This window comes from Acomys russatus, chromosome 28 (assembly GCF_903995435.1).
Source record: "Acomys russatus chromosome 28, mAcoRus1.1, whole genome shotgun sequence".
Classification (NCBI taxonomy): Eukaryota; Metazoa; Chordata; class Mammalia; order Rodentia; family Muridae; genus Acomys; species Acomys russatus.
Window position 1 is genome coordinate 11852827 of NC_067164.1, and position 6109 is coordinate 11858935.

Sequence of the window (6109 nt, forward strand, 5' to 3'; positions counted from 1 at the left end):
GATCAGACATCAATGATGTTAATGGGTTAAAATAAAATAAACATCTCTGAAACAAGATAAAACACCATTTTTAGCTACTTAAAATGTATTTATATTATTACTAAATACTTTTCAAAATTGAATTCAAATGAACTCATTGATGAAGAAAATTTTAAAGTATTTGTAATTAGTTCATCAATATCTCAATATACATCAGTAAATCTTTGAGACTAATTAGAAATATATGAACATGTGATCTCACACAGAGATTTGATTTTAGCGAGGTGTATTTTTTACTTTTATAGAAACTTACATCTAGTTTGTTTTATTCTCAGTGGAGACTTGAAATCGAACGTTGGAACAATACTGGAACTATTACAACTATGGAGATCTGAGAGGAAATTGAATGCTTTACATTGTGTAATGTTTATAGTATTTTGTGGTGAGGTGTTCAAATGGGTGGAATATGTATTTCACGAAGATGTGTTTGTGTGTCGAAATGATGAAAGGTGGATTTGCCATGTTTATATTTGAGTGTCAAATTTATTAGACTGAGAAGAATAAGGGGAAAAATCGATAAATTCATTCCAACTACATAGATACTCTTTTTTTCCTCCGTGGTCTTCATGATGTAAACTGATTTTTCTCCTCTGTGTTATCTGTGACAAGATTAATGGAAATGTATGACACCATTAATGCAAATAAAGGGTCTTCCTTTAAAAGCATTTTCAGGTATTTTATTTAAATGGTAAGAAAGCTAACACACATACTTTAAAAGCATGCATAAAAATACATTTTAACATTATAAAACTACAAAATATATATTAAAGTATCAATAACTTCATAAAGGTGTTGTCAAATATAATTAATATATTGACACAACCAAGATAATCACATAAAGTTTTCTTTAATTCAAGAATTGAAGGATATAGCTATAAAACGAAGATAAATCAAACTGGAAGAATTTTATCAGCTGTAATCACATCACAAATAGGGTTTTAGCAGTAGTCGAGTATGTAATCCTAAGCATACATAATTTAAAAGCCATAATAATCTTCTACTTAACTTTCAGTTCTCCAGTCACAGATAGGTTATGTTTTATTCTTGAATAATTATTTGGTTTCTTGTTCTCAATTTGCAATCATAACTCCTACAGTGAATAGAAATCTAAATGTCTTATTCATCTCTTTGCTGACATGAAAAATGAAATTTTTAGAAAATGATTTCATATTTGATTCTATCTATAAATTACTTTTCCTGAATCTTAGTTATTTTTAATATATTAAATTTGTTGAAAATTGCAGATAATGGAAGATTACAATTCAACATGTAAATCAAGGAATTAACTTTCCAACTGCAATATAAATGTTACAGGGCATGTAATACTGATCAAATGGAAAGAACTGTCCTGGTCAGAACACTAATCAAGAGTCTGAGATGTGTGGAGAAATGGACAGTTTGCACATCAGGGCTATTGAAGATTAGCTGATAAAATTAAGCTACAATGATATCCTACCCAAAGTAAAAATCAGAATTAACAAATTACTAAAAACCATGTCTAAAGGTCAAGGGTTTCCTTTTCATTTTACAATGTGGTTGTTTTTTTTTTCTTCCTGTTATAGATTATCAGAAAACTATAACAAATAAACTAAGGATTTAATACTTAGAATGCAGCTGTAATGATGCTAAACTCAGAACCATGACACTCTCTCTCTCTCTCTCTCTCTCTCTCTCTCTCTCTCTCTCTCTCTCTCTCTCTCTCTCTCTCTCACACACACACACACACACACACACACACACACACGCACGCACATGCGCACACACACACACAAAATCCTAGAACTTAAGCCTATGAGATGAAAGCATCTAGATACATATATTAAAGATTTTAAGAAAAACAAACTAAATAACAAAATCCTATAGATTCTGGGCCAGTAATATGGGTCAGGAGCTACCCAGACTGGTCAGTTGGTGAATGTACCTACCGCTAAGTCTAAAAACCTAAGTGTGTGTGTGTGTGTGTGTGTGTGTGTGTGTGTGTGTGTGTGTGTTCTTTTATAATCTTTTAAATTTTTCATTAAATATTTTACACAAGCATTTATATTATTACACATATATACAAGAAAATATATACACACATGTGTGTGTGCCATTCATAATCTTTTTGCTATTTGTAGTTAGCATCCTTAAAGAAAACATCTTTCCCTCTTGGTGAGTCTAAAATTACATTCTAAAATTCTGAATGTAAATCAATATCTATCATATCTCATCATTATCAGCTTAAAACATCTCTCTAGACCTAAAAATATCTTAACCCTTAAACAACTAAGGGTAATTGTCAAACTAAACTATTTGGTCTTCAACCCATTCAGAGATTGGAGAAGGAATAAAATTAATTACCAGAGTATTCAGGGAGTTCAGGTTAGCAGCTTCTCAAATGAGAAGATGACAGATACAGTTTGCTGCATGAACAGCTATCCAATGTTGAGCATCATCTTTAGCCTTCTGGCCCGATATCTCTGACAGACATATTTGCAAGGCAGGAACTATTGAGGATTTGCTTATCCTGTCTTGGCAGTGTTTGGTCATCAACTCTGCCTGCATCTAACTTGCCCATTTTAGGCAGAATTCTGTATCTGGTAGAAATTAGGACATTTTCTCCAGTGGCTTATTTGATACATTTGAAGCCATGTCCACAAGGAGGTTCTTTCATGCTCATTGTCTTCTTTGAGGTAGGCTGGGTGTTGCCAGAGGTTAATCTGTCTCATTGTAAATGTACCTTTGAAATAATAAAAACATCTTTAAATGCCATATTTTGTATGGCTCTATGGTTTTTGAAGACCTTCTATAACTCTTTTTACCATATCTTTCTGTAGATTCATATCTATCTGTAACACCTAGGATGCATATTTTTGTGATAAATGTAGACTAGTAATTGATATGACTATGATTTGATGAATTAGCAATTAACTCGTATAACTTACTTATCCTAATCCAACTGCAATGGCACTTTCAAAGAATTGGAAGTAAACCTTGTATTATAATTGAGTTGTGTGGGTACAATACCACATATTAGAGTAGAAATATATGTGTTATATATATATATATATATATATATATATATATATATATATATAGTAATCTTAAATTTGAGCTCTATACCAATGTATCTAAAATTAAACTTATTTTGTATCTATATACAAAATTCTATACCAGGATATTAAAAATAACCCTGTGAGTAACTATTAAGGCATTAAGTTATGGAGTAGATTCATTAATCTACTTTTTCTCCTATCATACCTTTATATTTCTATATTCCCACTTTTTTCTTTTTAACTCCTATCTCCAAACCTAAGAATGAAAGATAAATGAAATAAGAGATATCCATGAGTCCAACCTTGTTTTCTTTCAGAAAGAGACCAATACTCAAGACCAAGTTTTATTGTAATAAGTCCTACAGTAGAAGAAAAAAAATTCAAAACTCAGCCTTTATTTTTTGCATGATTATCATGGAACAGGGCCAAACACACAAAAACATATAGAAACAAAAAATAAATATAAAAATATAATAGCAAAATTAAAAGATCTTAATATAGTAGTGATCCACTTATTCTTAAATAGCCACTGCGTAAAACGTCTTGTACAGCATATCAAGTTTACTCCTTTAAACCCCTTCATCGTCATTTGAGATTCTTCTCTTGAAAACTGTTTAGCTGTACCCCATTTTATAACTGGGTTGTTGGAGTTTAATTGCTTGTATTCTTTATATTTTTTTTGATATTAGCTCTTTGTCAAATGTAAGCTTGGCAAAGAACTTTTCCAAATCTGTAGGCTGCCATTTTGTTCTGTTGACGGTGTCTTTTGCCTTACAGAAGCTTTTCAGTTTCATGAGGTACCATTTATTAATTGTTGATCTTAGAGCCTGACCTGAAAATGCTATCTTTTTTCCATTGTATGGTTTTGACTTCTTGCTTGAAAGTCAGGTGTCCATAGGTGTGGGGATTAATTTCTTGGTCTTCAATTCTATTACATTCATTAGCCAGTCTGTTTCTATTCCAATACCATGCACTTATTTTTAGTATTGCTCTGTAGTACAGCTTGAAGTCAGGGATGAAGATACCTTCAGACATTCTTCTATTGTTTAGGATTGTTTTAGGTATTCTTGGTTCTAGTCAATATAAACATATTTTTGTTTGACACCAAGTGTGGTATGTAAAACAGAATTGTGTAAAGGTGTGCAGAGTTTTTCCACTGAAAACTGACTTGTGAGAGAATAGGTGATGTTTATTCACCGGAAAAGAAACCACCTCTTGTGGTGGCATGGGGGCATGGTCTTTGTCAGCTGATAAACATTCAGTTATGGACCCTGGGGAGGATATATACATATCCTCCCAAAAAGAGGCGGAGCTCTTTGGTCTTAGCTGTTCATCATTCCACTTCAAGACACCCCAAGAGAGAACTTCTCCAGAAAATGCCTCAAGGCTTCAAGTTCCTACTAATGCTCCAGGTTCAAACTACTCCTCTGTGCTCCAGCTGCGGCTCTGGGTTCCAGCAGATGCAGTTACAGTCACCTTTCCTGAATTGCTGGTTTCCTGTTTAACTGGTCTATTGGAATCCTTCAGAGTAGGCCAGTGGAATCTTGCCAAGGAACTGAGTCTAAAACTGTTCATATTAACCTGTTTTCTCTCCTATCCAGGTAGGTGAGTTGGCAGGGAGGTGTAAGTGTTAAAGAGCCCCAAATAAAGTTGGTTTGAAAAGTTCAAAGACTACACTGATTTTTTTTCCAAATGAGGTTGAGAATGATTCTTTCAAGGTCTGTAAAAACTGTGTTCGTATATTGATGGGAATTGCATTAGGTTTATAGTTTGCTTTTGGTAAAATGGACATTTTTACTATGATAATCCCACTGAACCATGAGCTTGGACAATCTTTCCATCTTCTGATATCTTCTTCAATTTATATCTTAATAGTCTTGAAGTTCATATCATACAGATCTTTAATTTGCTTTGTTAGAGTTATACCAAGATACATTATATTATTTGTGGCCATTGTGAAGGATGTGCTTTCCCTAATTTCTCTCTCAGTTCATTTCTCATTTGTATACTGGAGGGATACTGAATTTTTAGTTAATTTTGTATCCAGCCACTTTGCTCAAGGTGTTATCAGCTATAAGAGTACTCTGGCAGAACTTGGGGGGAGTCACTTATATAAACTATCATATTAGCAACACTTTGACTTATTCCTTTGAAATGTGTATCGCCTTGATCTCCTTTAGTTTTAACATTGCTCTAACTAGAACTTCAAATACATTATTGAAGACATATTTTGAGAGGGGGCAGCCTTCTCTTGTCTCTGAATTTAGTTGAATTGCTTTAAGTTTCTCTCAATCTGTTATGTTTGTTTTATGACGAAGTACATGGTCAATTTTGGAGAAATTTCCATGAAGTGCTGAGAAGAAGGCATATTCTTCTATGTTCCAGTGAAATGTTCTGTAGATATCTGTTAGGTCCATTTGATTTCTGATATCTATTAGTTTCAATATTTCTCCTTTTAGTTTCTGTCTCAATGATCTGTCCATTATTCAGAGTGAGATGTTGAAATCTCTCACTACTAATGAGAAAATATAGTCATGATAAGTGTTAGAATAAACAACAAGGCTTTTTTAGTTCACAGTACATTCTTTGTCAGAGAAGTGAAAGAAGGAAAAAAAATGTGTAGGAAAGAGGCTACATTCTGAGAAAGGCATATTCAGGCAGAAATATAGAGTGTTTGAACCAAATTTGCTTTATATTGATCATGAACCATTAGAAATAGCATATGCATCACTTTGCTCTCCTCCAGGTTTAGGGAAGCCTAGAGTAAATATGTTTTCGTCAATGCTGCACTAGTGAGTCAAACTGGAGTGGTTGGGTTGAGGTCTAATTATTTCTCCATTCACAGTAGCATTTAAGAAAAGGGTAGAAGGCTATGAGAAATAATAAACTTTGAAAATGACTGTTCTTTCTGAAGCCAGTTGCCTTAAAAGATCCTGGAGTAGATCTTATTTACCACCACCTCTATGACTGACCTCTAGGACTTTATGCCAACAGAATTTTAACTGAAGTAAGCATATATACAGAGATACATAGAT